At 49.4% G+C, this 13,971-nt stretch overlaps 1 protein-coding gene across 9 annotated transcripts in view; it reads right to left on the bottom strand.

The window, feature by feature from the left end:
• TMEM63C (transmembrane protein 63C) overlaps positions 1 to 13,971 on the bottom strand; it is a 92,860-nt gene that overhangs the window by 59,859 nt on the left and 19,030 nt on the right. For 5 of the 9 annotated variants that reach the window (XR_013160377.1, XM_077123173.1, XM_077123170.1 and 2 more), the window contains exon 2: positions 9,321 to 9,467. The exons of 2 other annotated variants lie outside the window; for them this stretch is intronic. The gene's annotated coding sequence lies outside the window, so the exon portion shown is untranslated. Of the gene's footprint in view, positions 1 to 9,320; positions 9,468 to 12,841; positions 12,962 to 13,971 lie in introns of all 9 variants that reach the window. 2 more of the 9 variants (XM_077123168.1, XM_077123169.1) reach the window with 2 other exon arrangements.

Genomic DNA, 13,971 nt, shown 5'->3' with positions numbered 1-13,971 from the left:
GGCGAGAGGCAATCGTGGCAAAGACAGCAATGGCATTTTGACCCTGAGATTGCAGGAATGGGGTGGGGGGTGTGATCTGGAACTCAGCGGCTCTAGCAGTGGCATTCCTGACTGCGGCAAAGGAGTGATTTCTCTGGCAGGTCAGTGCTGCTGTCCGGCAGGCCCAGGTTTTAAACCTTCTCCTTGACTTTGTAAGCGTCTAATTCCCTGTACTAAACACTGTTTTTCTTTGGATTCTTAGAGTGGTTTTGTGCCCTGTACACAGAAGAGGTAGGTTCTATTACCATCTCCATCTTCTTAGGGAGGAGGAAGCTGAGGCACAGAGGGGCTAAATGACGTGCCCCACATCAGGCAGCACGTAAGCAGTGGAGCTGGGACTTGAACCTGGGACTCCATACCCTGCTCCTAATCATTTTGCTATGTGCCATCCCCAAGGTGGAGAACACTGATCCCAATAGGCAGGAATGAAGCCACCAGGCTTCAGGCAAAAGCTAGATGGAGAAAATTAAATGCAGACAGGTAATACTGGGAACACATTCCCACAGTGGGTACAGCCCTTGAGAAAGCCTTGGAAGGAAGGGGAAGGAGAGGACACCGACATGTGCGAAATGCCAGGCATTGTTCTGGGTGCCTTCTTATTGGCTATCCCACTGAACTCCATTTATTGCTCACAAATGACCTACGAGGTAGGAATCAAGAGGTAGGTGCCCATTTTATAGGTATAGAAACTGAGGCTCAAAGAGGTTGAGTAACTGGCCTAAAGTCAACAGCTGGAGAGACCGGCAAGTTTGGAATCTAAGTCCTTGGCTCCACTATCATCATGGGGCCTCTGAAGGTCCGACCAGTGAGAGAGTTCCTTTGCTGGGGCACAGGAGGATGAGTCTCTCAGATCTACACCACCTCTAAGAGGTGTTCAACCAGAAGGAAGGAATGACTGCAGGTGGCAGAGGGAGCTGGAGTGCAGTGAGGGGAGAATGTGGTTAAGTGCGTTGATGTCCCTGTCCTCCCATCTTACCTCTGGGACCTCTACTGGGGCCACTCTACTTCCCTCTACCAGGGAGTTTCCTTCCCTTGTCTTCCAATCCTGCATCCCACCCAGAGCCCAGGCCTCTCTGCCATGGTCTTGAGTCAGCGAGCAGCCCTGACAGTGCTCAGGTAGGGCTGGAGGCAGGAGGGAGAAGAGATGTGGGACATGGCAGATGATCCAGACCCCTGGGACCTGCAGTGACTCAGGGAGATGCCAGGGGGAGTGGGGAAGGGGACTCCATTCTTGTGCTAAAAAGACAAAAGGTTAAGTGAAAATCAGCAGGGTAAAAAGCTGTTAAACTAGATGATCTCAATTCTGAAAGAATAAAGAAAGGAAAGCAAGAATTAAAAAAAAAATGTACCTCTAGAAAAAAAGACTAGTTACGGTTATCTCTGGGTGATGGGACCATGTTCTTTTTAAAACATTTTCTGAATTAAAAAACTATTTAATAAGAGCATGTATTATTTTTTATAATTAGCAAAAATCACATTTAAAAAGAGAGGCTCAGGGCAGTGCAACAGTGGCAGTGGCTCAATGGCAGAATTCTTGCCTGCCATGCCAGAGACCCACGTTTGATTCCTGGAGCCTGCCCATGCCAAAAAGAAAAAAAAAGAAAGGCTCAATAATTCCAGGCATATATAGAATCAGCTCTGCTTCTTTCTCCACCAAGTCCCCTCCTTCACTTCCTCAAATGGCCTCACTTGAGCTAGCTACCACCCAACAGCTTCCCATGCCAGCTGCCTGCTCAGAAAGATTCAAGGCCCAAATCTGATGCTGCCTCCTCTCCCTCCACTGCAGGTGCTGGCTGGACCAGTGCAGGAAGGTCGAGGCTTGACTTTGCACCAGCCAGGCCAAGGAGGGGGGGGGGTCTGCTTGGAAGCAGTAGCCTCCCCCACTTCCCCCAGATGGGGACCTCCTCCTGGCCGCTAGCCGTGGTGCTGACCGCAGCATCCACACACGGGGGCAGTGATCAGGACAGGGCTCGGCAGCCTCCCCAGAACAACACTCACCCCTGCCTCCCCCTGCTGCCTCCCACCCGTCCCACTCAATCAGGGGTGCAGGGTGTCCAAATGGAGACCTAGAGGAGAGACAAGGAGGCCCACTTGGCCTCAGGACTCCCTCCAACCTCCCCTCTCTCTCTACAAGAGCCTAAGCTCTAGCAGATGAATGGCTCCTTGGCTTTCTCTGTTCCTTGTATTCCTCTCATCATAGATGGGATTCCTGACTTCCTCTAATAAGAACTTTGCCATTATCGAGGCTCAGCCCAACTCTACTTCCTCCAGGCAAATTTCCTCAAGCCCCTTCAGCCCCAGTGACATCATCCTCCCTTCCATTCTTATGATCCTCACTTATTCCTTTCTGAATTCTCTACAGGGAAATGGGTGCTAAAGAGCACAAGTGGGGCCATGGCTTCATAGAGCTCAGTCTACAAAACGAGTGAGAAGGCCTTGGCTAAGGGGTCATTATAACAATAGCGTCTGAGGAGGGCCTCTGTAGTGGCAGGGTTCGCAGGATGGGGCACCCAACCCAATCTGGAGGGTCCAAGAAGGTTTCTTAGATGGACGAGGGGTGCCTGAGTCGTCCCGCAGGTTGTGATGGAGTCAGCCGGGAGAAGGGCTTCCTGTCGCGCTCCTTAGCTCGACCAGCAAGGCCTGTAAGGATCTGATCTGCCTGCTGTCTTGGCTTCACCTCTCCCCTCATTTTCATCCCCCAGGCTCCCAAGTGTTTTTGTAATTCCTACAGCATCCCACCTTCCCTCATACCACCGGGTCTTTGCACATTTAGCCCTCTGCCTGGAATGCTGCCTACTCTCACCAGTTAACTCATCCCCCTACTAGTTACTCTCAGTTCACTCTTTACTTCTCTAGGGAAGAACGCCAGACGAGGTCAGGCTCCCCACACTACTGAGTGTCCTGGGGGGGTAGACAGGCTGCAGTATTTTAAGCGTGCATCTCTAGAGCTAGACTAGCTGGGTTCACATACTGCCCCAAATTTACTAACTCCAGGTCTTTGTGCAAATGCCTTAATTCCCCTACCTCAATTTCCTTATCTGTAAGTTGGAGATGTTAAGAGCACCTACGTTATTGGGTGGATGGGAAGATTTAAGTGAACCAAGACACCTGATTCACTTAAAACAGTGCCAGGAATAGCTCAATAAATTTAAAGCATTATTTTCCTTGTCAGTGCCTAGCACATCTGATGTCTATTTGAGGGATGATACGGCACATGGCTGACTCTCCTAGTTGGTGGAAAGTTCTTTGTCAACACAGCCGATGGCTGCATTTGCTCATTATTTTATCCACTGGGCTGGGTAGAGCTGAGTGCTATACAGAGATTTGTTGAAGCAAAGAACGATTGGCTGTGGGTCTCATTTGACCCCCTTAATCTCAAACCAGAGTCTTTCGGCTGAAGGAGCCCTTATAAATCCTATAAGCCTCTCCTCCCACAGGAGAACAAAGGGGGCTGCTTGTTAACATTTCCTGGGGCTTCCAAGCCTCACAGGGGCTGGGCAGCCAGCCCCTGCCCACCTCCTTTCCTTCCTGAGGCACAGCTCACTGCCTGCTGAGTGAGGGCATGGAGAAATCTCAGAGGCAGTCAATTCTGTTTTCATTTAGAAAAAAATGCGGCACTCTCATAGCTGAGAGTGGAGGAGGAAATATATTCCAGCCACTGGGGTGAAGCCGCAGACTCCAGCTCTACCCTGAGTTATTGCTGTAATTCCCATCTCCCTGGCAACAAGTCCCGACCGAGCCTTCAGCCAGCAAAACTGGGCAACGGGCTTGTCTTTAGCAAGCGTCCTGGAGTTAGATGCCAGCCCCCAGTCTGTTGCTGGCTCCCAAGTCTCTTCCTTAACTGATTTCCCTGTAGGCGTCCCGAGTGGGCAGAGAGGAGAGGAGGAGGAAGGGGAGGGGAGGGGCGGGGAGGCGGAATGCGGCAGAGGCCTGGATCCCAGTCAGCCCAGTTGGCCAGTCGAGGGGTGTAGCAGTAAGAGCAAACACAGTATGCCATCTCATCCCACCCTTTTCTGCCACCAAGATGGGCTCTTAATCGACTGTGACACACAGGAAGGCAACACGTAAGGGGAGACAAGGACACCCAAGCTTGGAAAGCAGGGGCTGAGCCCTCTTCTCTCAGCACGCCAGCTGTTGATGACTCATTAATGTCAGCTAGAACCAGGCTTTACTGGCCGGGCTTTGGGCTAGGAACTGGGGGAGGCTAAGAAAACCCAGAGCGTGCCCTCAGCGAGCACAGAGCCAGGCGGGGGAGACAGACAGAGCGATGTGAACTAAGCACAGTTAAGAGGGAAAAGCAAAATGCAGACAGCCCATGGAGAATGTGTGTGCACCTGTCCATGCCTAGATTTGTTCTAGAAAGATACCCAAGAGACCACGGACAGGTTGCCTTCTGGAAGGAGCATTAGGTGGAGGCTGAAGCAGGGTGAGGAAGACTTACTTTTTTAATGGTCTTTCTAAATTATTGTTCATACAGCATATACTCTATTGAAAACTAAACATTCAATGTCTCACAGTATCCTCACTTAGTTGTACAATCTTGTCACTCTCACCTTTAGACAATTTTCATTGCTTCAAAGAGAAAGATGATGGACACACCCATACCAAAGAGAAAATCCATTTTGAATTTTGTACTGTTTGCGCACTTAACAGTACAACCTAAGCAAAACAAACAAAACAAAAACAAAAACCAATACGTGCTACACGCTATAATGCAGATGTGACCGCAGCTCTGGGAAGGAGCTGGCAGCTCTGACACTGGGGACTCCCCACTGCTCTCAGGAGACCGAGGTTCTCATTTGCAAAGGGCGTATGCGTGGGTGTCTATGTGTGTGTGTGATTCTGTCTTATAGGTACCTGTGTTTTGGGACGTGTGGATCTATGCATTTGGGTCTGTGTGCTTTGGAGTGTGTGTGTGTGTCAATGTGTCTTGTGTATGTGTGTGCATCTGTGTATGTTCTGGGGGGTATTTGGGTGCTCAGGAATGTGTGTCTATAATATGGGTTTGGGTGCACATGTGTGTTTAAGTTTGCATGTGTGTTTAAGCGCTTCTATGTGTGCATGTTGGGTTGCATCTGTTCATGCATTCCTATGTGTGCCTCCCTTTGCATGTCTCGCTGCGTGTACTGTGCACATGTGTGTACAGCCAAAGATCTTTTGGGTCTGTCTGAGCTTTAACGTTCCAGGAGTTTCCCTGTGACGTCCTGCTGCAGGGGGGTGGTCTTGAGGGGCTGCTGGCCAATGGCAACGTATTGGGTTAGGATGAAGACCAGGACCAGAGCAGCAACCCCTCCCATTCAGGTCCACCTAGGAAAGAGGAGGTCACCAACTGTCCCCTTTGAACCTGACATGTCAGTAAAGTGTCTCAAGCTCAGAGTGTGGGCCCAGCCCAATGGCCTTCTAGGAAGGTGTCAGCAGAGACCTCAAAGAGAGAGTCTACTGCCGCACCTCTTTGGGATTAGCTGAAGGGAAGTCACCTGAGATCCTCTGAACCATTAAGCTGTGGTTCTCAAACACTGGTGCATCAGCTCCGCCAGGAGGGCCTGCTATATCACAGAGGGCTGGGCCGGCCCCAGCGTTTCTGAGTCAATAGGTCTGGGTGGAGTCTGAGAATCTGCCCCTCTAACAAGCTGCTGGCTGAGGCTGATGATGCTGGCCCAGGGGTCACACTTTGAGACTCCGTGCATCAGACCATACAACAGGAGACCGAGGGTCCTCCAAAGGCAGGCCTGGGAGGCTGGGTCCTATTCTCTCAGTCTCGCTGTCTCCCTGCCCCATCCCCTTTCTCTCATTCACAAAGTCATCTGCCGATCAAATGATGCTCCAGCCTCTGTTTGCTGTCCTCAGGGAGCTCACAGACCAGGCACATGGTTCTAGGGGGTACGCAGACCCTGAAAAAAACTGTGACAGGGCCACAGAAGCACGTACCAAAGGCCGGTGGGAGGGTGTGGGGCACACAGGGGAGGAGCACCCGCCCCAGCCTTGGGGAGGTCAGAGAGGCTTCCTGGAGAAGGTGCCAGCCAGAGCAGACCTGCAAGATGGAGAGAGGCAGCCACTCACACGAACCGGGGGCTTGCCCCCTGCCAGGCACAGAGCTGAGACTCTACCACCATGAGCCCGTTTCTCCTCACGACAACCCCAAGACAGGAGCTATGACCCCTAAATTGAGATGGGAGCCTAGACCTAAGCTACAGGTTCCCAGTCACGTCCCCATATGGGTTTCCCACCTGAAGAGGAGTCAGCAATGGCAGGCAGACTGGCTTGGCCATAGAGTTGGGGTGAGAAGGGTCCTGTGAGATTGCAGGCAGGTCGGGGCCAGACCATGAGGCCCCGAACCCCAGGCACTTCCTCCAGGAGGTAGTGGGGAGCTAGTGAAGGTTTTGACACATGGCACTACCTGGGCTGGACTAGCCGGGCGTCTAGATTTTGCTCCTATTCTAGCTCTTGTGAAAGGCATGTGTTTATGAGCCAAGAGTCTTCTCAGGAGCTCCCAAATGTCTCAAAGCCCACCTTTTCGGTGAAGCCTATCCTAACTATTCTATTTAATACCCCAGCTTCTCGGTAACCCCCAGTCCCCTTCTCCTTCTGTTTTTCTACAGTAGTTATCACCTCCTAACATACAGCCTTCACAATTCGCATTTTAACGCTATCCTTCCCCTCCCACATTGTAATGAAGGTCCCACGAGGACAGGATATGCCCGTTTCACTTGCTGCTGTAAATCCTGAGTGTCAAGTCTAGTGCTGGGAAACCCAGGTAGGCTCCCAGCAGAGCTTTGTTGAATGAATAAAAAGAAAACTAGCAGCCCGTGCAAAGCAGGCTGGACTGCTGTGTGGCCTCCCTGCCGCTCCACCCCTCGATCTCTGAACTTGGCAGCACCATTGAGACTCCAGGTGGAAAATCTCTGAGAACACAAGACAGAACTACGTTTCCTCCCTGCTGCATCCCTCCCCTTGCCAGGAGTCTGGGAAGGGTGGACCACTCCCCATCTCTGCCCTGCCAAAAGGCACCCTGCTCTCTTCATCTTGAGGGAAATGTCACCTAGGGAAACCAAGATCCAGGAGGACTATGGTGGCACCAGCGATGATCTGATCAGGCCAGTGTCCACCCCGTGTGAACGTCACTGTATTCCTTTTTGGTCTCGCATCCTATGAAATGGCATGGCTCTCCCCATTTTACAGATGGTAAAATAGAGGCTCAGAGAAGTCAGCTGACATGCCCAAGTCCTCTCTACTAGGTGAAGGGCCTGGTTTTGAACTCGGATCTGCCCTTCTCCAGCCCGGTGCTTGTTCCTCCCTGGCATGCAACGTCTCCTCTGCAAGAGAAGTGGCTGAGGCAGGGCTCTGGGATACAGCATGAGGGACTGCTGAGGGCTCTTTCCTGGGTGCCAGGTCACCAGAGGCCTTTGCTGGCTCAGGCTTCCTACCTGAGCTATGGGAGCCGTGGCTCTGGCCGCCCTTGGTGATGAATGAGGACAAGGACGCCATGCTGGAGAGTGTGCATTCTAACTGCAGTCACCGCCTGGTCCTGGGCCATGGCCAGGTGTCCTCTCTTGACCTGACGTGTGTCAGGGCTGGGGTCCAAAAGAGGCCTCACTGGACACGAGGGAAACCAAACCTACCCCTGGGTGCAGATCCAGCACCCCATATGCAGGTCTGCTCATGGCTGAGCTGCAGTTGGGGAGGCAGAAGAGTTTGAATCAAACCCCCATCTGGGGGCTGGAGGTGGTTTTACTGCCATTCCTTAGGGACTAGTTCACCCACCTCAACGAATTTTACTGGTTCGTTATTATGCATAAGCTAAACGATACACGGTTTCTGCCTTTGGAGCCCTTAAAGAGCACAGTCATTAAATAGGCAACAGGGAGCCATGGGTGATTTTAGAGCAGGGGAGTGAGGTGACTGCACTGTGCTTTAGGGAGATGAATCAGGCAGCAGGGTGTAGCTGAGCGAGAACAGGCTTGCGTCATGATCAGAGCTAATGTGCATCCATTTACGATGCAAGATGCTGTTCTGAGCACTTCCCATGCTTTAACTCATTTAATCTTCATAGTAACCGTGGGGTACAATCGTTATGCCCATTTTATGGGTGAAGAGACGGAGATTACAAATTAGCAGGTGGCGGAGCTGGAATTTGAACCCACTGGCTTGGAAGCTGTGTTCTTATCCGCTGCCCAAGGCTGCCTCTCATGGTAGGGAGGCCGGTCGGAGGGCAGGGCTGGGGCAGTGGCATGGCCCGAGGGGCAAGAGAGAAGTCAACGCCTGTGGCAAAGGCTCCTTGCCCTGGAGGGCTCTCCCAAGAACAGATCGGGTGATTACCAAGCTCTTTGGAGTAAAGGCACTGCATCTAAGAGCACTTTTATTGCTAAGAGCAGTCATCGCAATGTTCTTGGCCAACAGCCATTCAGGATAACATCTTCGTTCATGAAAAAAGAGATTTTAGGGACACTCAAATAGAGAAGTGTCATCACAGTCAGAGTTTCTTCTCGAAAGCCTCCCCCACTGTCCTATCCTTTCTCGATTTCACTTACTTGACTAGGGAAGGAAGCCTGGCTGAGATGCTAACCTGACTTTCACACCTTCTGGCTTTGATGTCCAATCACTGCCAACGCCCCTTGACAGAGGAGGCTGGGTTTCTTCGAATAACAAGGTAGGTGGGAGGGAGGGAAAGGGGGCCTGGGGCTGGGTGGGGAGGAGGCAGCGCACCCAGGTGAAACCCAAGAAACGTAGGCTGAAGCCAAAGAGCAGCTTGTGCTATCTTGACAACGTAGCACCCGATTCCTCCGGGATGCCCGACTACAAATTTTCATCTACACTATTGATAGAGTAAGGAGCGAGGATGGAAGCTGGATTATCACTAAGCTCCCTTTCAGCTCTTAACATCTATGAGGATACCATCTGTCTTAATTCTTTGCCAAGTAGAAAGTGTCACGGGCAGAGATCTCTTGGAAGCGCTCCTTCTGGCTGGGTTCTGGGTCCTTCCCACACCGAGGCCTGCTGGGCCAGAACCTCTCAGGAGACCCGGCTAGAACCCCAGCCCGGGGGGGTGGGAGATGGTTCTGAGAGGCAGGACGGCATCTGAGCAAAGCCAGAGAGGCCCTGGGCCCCCTTTCCAGGTCCCAGGAGCCAGGGCTCCCAGGGACGGGCCCACCCAGCCCCTCCTATCAGGCTGTGGGTTTAGGGGGGAGGGTCTTTCCTCCAGCCCTGAGTGCAGATTCCCAGGCCCCAGCGTGGCCCGGAGGAGCCGGGTGCTAGGATGGGTGGGATGGGGTAAGCACACTTACCCAAGGCAGGGGTTGGGTGAGGTTTGGGGTCCAGGCAGGTGGGCTGTTACAGGACCTTCCTCCTCTCGATCAGGCCCCAGGAAAAGGTGGGAGGCCCACACGCGTCCCCACTCGAGTGTTGACCACGAAGGCGGCTCCTTTGAGGCTCTGTGGCACAGGGACAATGGAGCACCCTCAGCGCAGGCAGGGTGGATCCCGAGCCTCCTCGGGGCTCCTCCCCCGGCCCAAGCAGGCCAGGTCTCTCCTGCCAGGGCCAAGATGCCAGTCGGCATCCTTCAACAAGGACTGCTTGAGAAGAGAGTTCTGGTGGGGCGAGGGGAACCAAAGATGCTGCCCTCCTCCAAATCCAGGCCAGCAAGCTGCCCGCCCCAAGTGTGGGTGAACAGGGAGCTGTCCTTCACCCGGGCGGAGCAGGGGTCCTGGGAAGGGGAGCTCTTGGAAGAGGCATGCACTGAGGGCCCAAGTACCTAGGTCCAGTTCTGCCACTTTCCTCCCCCCGCACCCCTAGTGAGCTGGAGCACCCCATTTTCCCTTGCTGGGGTGGGGAGCCTCAGCCGAGACACACAGCGGAGCGGAGCTGAGTGAAGGTCATAGGAGGCCATCATTTGCTTCAGAATCACCTGGGGCAAACCGCAAGTTTAAGGGCCCTGTCCTGGTCGACAGAATGCAAATCTTCAGGGAGATGCCTGGGAATCTGCATTTTAGCAAGCTCCTCACACAGGAAATAGGACTCATTGGTCTTTGTGCTGGAAAGGGGGAAACAAGCCCGAGGATGGAAGCTTTTGTAATTCATACAAAGGTGTCACTGGGTCCTTTCCCAGAAGCAGCATCCCAGGAGCCTGCCCTCTATAGGCAGACAAGTTGGGGGACCCCAAACAGCTGGCTGAAACCTCTTTAGGTCTCATTTTCTTTGTGGACACAACAAAGAGATTGGAGATAATCTCTTGGACCCTTCCAGATTTAAAAGTTGTGCATTTGAGAAGTGAACCCACTGAGAGATAGATTTTTAAAAAAATAAAGTTCAGAATGAGGAATTTTAAATAGCATCCTCCCTTTAGAACTTATTTCTTCTTAAGCATTCTTTTTAAATTCTGAAAATAACATGCTTATGGAAAAAAATCAAATCATTCAAAACCATACACAATGAAAAGACAGTCGCCTTCCCATTTCAGATTTCCATCTGTGCTAGTTTGAAGCTGTTATGTACCCCAGAAGAGGCCAGGCTCTTTTAATCCATTTTTGCAGAGGCAGACCTATTATAGGTGAGACTTTTGATTAGGTCGTTTGAATTGAGATGTGACCCACCCAATTAAAGGAGGGTCTTAATCCTTTAACACTAGAGTCCTTCGGGAAATGATAAAGAACAGAGAGAGACACCCAGAGACGCTAAGTAAGGACCCGCGGTTGCTCAGAAAGCCACTGGAATTAGGTGAACGCAATGGAAGCTGGGAGCGAAGGACCAACAGACACCTGCCGTGTGACTTCCCATGTGACAGAAGAGCCCCGCATGCTGGTGGCCTTTCTTCAGAGAAGGCATCCTCTGTCGATACTTTAATTTGGACATTTTCATGCCCTTAGAATTGTAACTTGGAACCTAATAAGTCCTCATTGTTAAAAGCCAGTCCATTTCTGGTATACTGCATTTTGGCAGCTTTAGCAAACCAAAACACCACTGTCAAAAGTCTCCTGTTTAAGCTTTCTTTAAGAATTTTTCCATAAATATGGGCAAATACATATCTAGGCCTGGGTCGTTATTTTAAACCCGACTAGGAACATATTCCACGTGCAGCATCTTTGTTTCGTTGGTTAAATACGTCCCAAGTCCATGGGTACCAACACAGAGAAATCTCCCTCTTCATTAACAACTTCCATTGAATGGACGGATTATAATTCACGTGACCCTATCCTTGTTGATGCATATTTAGGTTTTTTTGCCATCTTGCTGCATAAAGCTACAATGAATATCTCTGATTACATATCTTCGTGCACATGTGTGAGGTCAGCTATAGGATAAATCGCTAAGGTGTGAGGATCTAAAATTCGGACATATTGCCAAACCATCCTCCAAAGGGGACAAGCAGTTCACGCCACTCACTTCCCCTCCAAGAAACGAATGAATGAACACCTATTTTCCCTTCACCCTTCATGATACTGCGCATTATCAAATTTGTAAACTTGGCCAATATTAGAGTTGAAGACGGTATCTCATGTCAATTAGAAATTGTCAAATTATCAAAAGGGACAGGCATATTTTCATATGCTTACTGATGGACTGGCTTGGCTATTTGCTTTTCTGTGAACTAGCCATGTATGTCTTTTCTGATTTATTTAATGCATTTTAAGAAGTTTTTCTAAATTAGAGCAATTAATGTTTTATCATTAGTATTGCAAATTGTCATTGGTCTCTTTTTTACTTTTTTGTATGGTATCTTTTGCTGACAGAGGTTTCAGATTTTTCTGTAGACAAGGTATTAGTCTTCTATATGGTTTCTGGGTTTTGGGACTTCCTTAAAAAGCCTTTCCTACTCTAGGAGCATAAAAATATTTGCCCATGTTTTCCACTAGTCTGGTTAGTGTTGCCTTTCTCCTTTTTCTCTTCCTTTTTGTTTTCCTGCCTTTCTGCCCCCGGCCCTCCTTCCTCCCTTCCTTCTTCCTTTTTCAATCTTTGCTGCATCCAGAATTTATTTTGGGAAGGAGCGTGGTAGGGTCCAGCTTTTTTCCCTCCCAAGTAGCTAGCCAGATGTCCCCAAATGATATTGGAATAATCTGTTTTCTCCCCTACCTCCAACCACCCCTCTCTTCCACATTCAAACTTAGAATTCTCCTATGTAATGGGTGGATAGGAAGCACATAAACTCTGAGTTCAGTGTCTTGTTCAAATTCCAGCTCCATATTACCGGCCAGATGATCTAGAAAAATTATCTAACCCTTGTGCCTCAGTTTCCCCATCTAAAACTGAGAATAATAATAGCACCTTCTGCACAGGTTTATCTTGAGGATTAAATAAGTTATTATAGGTAAAGAGTGTAGAACAGTGCCTGGCATACGGGAACTACTACATGTTGACAATGATAATCACTATTCCAGCAAACTACAAGTGCCGGGGTCTTTGTCAAGATACCCATTTCTGTCCCATTGATCTGTGAGCCAGTTCCATTATTTGACAACCATCTATTATCATGTGTCAGACCCCAAAGGCTAAGTGCTGGGGAACCAGTGGTGCATAGCAAGGATAGGAGCTGTTTCTGCTCCTTCTGGTTAGATTTAGTCATTTTGAACATTTTTGCTGATATTGCATTTTTCTTCCATTACATTTTAAAAGAGGTTAATGTTTATATATAGCAGAGCTATACATTTTGTTTTTAATGTTTATAACTAGTCATCAGTATATGCTTTTGTTATTTCTAATAGTTTTTCCAATTGCTGCTCTTAATTTCTATTTCCTCCAGGCTTTCAATACTATCATCTACAGTTAATGAGAAATTCACCCTTCATTACAACCTTTGAAAAGTTGTACTGACCTGTACTTGTAGGACAATGTTAGAGAATTGTGATAACGGAGGCCATTCTTTCTTTGTTGTGTGTATCTCTGTGCACATACACACACACACAAAATCCTATGAAGCCACATCCATCTATTCCTATTAAATAAAAGTTAAAATCCAATCAAAACAGCAGAGTGAGAAGTTTCAGAAACTTCAAACAATCAGCAAGAACTGGCAGAATCATCCTTCTCAAAGCTCCAGAAAACAGTTACAATGCTGTGGTAAAAGGGCTAGCACCAAATCAAGGCCGGCTTGCCCTCCCAGTATAGATCCCTGGCCCTGGTTCTGAACGGAGCGGAGTAACCTTTGTGCACATAATTGGAGCACATATATCTCTGGCCTAATTTGTCTGATGGTGGCCTGAGGGACTCGCTGTCCCAGAACTTGCCCTGTATGTAGAAGGCAGCTCACTTCGCACTCCTACGGAACACTCTGTGAGGCGGTTAAGCTGTGCTGCCTGAGGCAAGGACTGGCTGGCTGCAGGATACACAGTGCAGGGGACAGGGAGGAAACTGTTTCCACATCAACAGGGAAACTCCTAGGGCCACACGTGCAAGCCCCAGACAAGATACATGTGCAAAAGGGATCAGGGAGGCCCTTAAGCTTTCTTTGGCTTAAGAGCTATACTCTAAACTCAAGGTATGGATAAACCCTGAAGGAGAGCATGGGCACAGATCAACCTGCAAGACTGGGAGAGGTGCCTTCTTCTCTTCCTTTTTTTTGGTTAGCTCCTGGCATTCAAGGAAAGGTCTACCTTCAAACATTAGCTGGATACACACTTAAGAACAGATGCCTCAGAATCTAAATTCCAGCAGTAACACATTAAAAAATCAAAACATCCAGGTTTCAACAAAATGTTATGAAACATACAAAGAAACAGAAGCGGTGGTCCAGACAAAGCATGAGTGAGGAGGAACAGACCTGGGGCATAGCAGAGACTTTTAGAAAATGGTCCTAAATAAGCTCAAACAGCTAAATAAAGACATGGACAAAGAACTAAAGGAAATCAGAAAAATGGAAGATGAACACAAAGAGAATATAGATAGAAGGATGGAAATTATGAAAAGGAAGCAAACAGAGCCAAAGACCATGATAACAGAAATTTA

Source organism: Tamandua tetradactyla, chromosome 12, assembly GCF_023851605.1.
Source record: "Tamandua tetradactyla isolate mTamTet1 chromosome 12, mTamTet1.pri, whole genome shotgun sequence".
NCBI lineage: Eukaryota > Metazoa > Chordata > Mammalia > Pilosa > Myrmecophagidae > Tamandua > Tamandua tetradactyla.
This window is presented reverse-complemented; position numbering and strand designations above follow the sequence as displayed.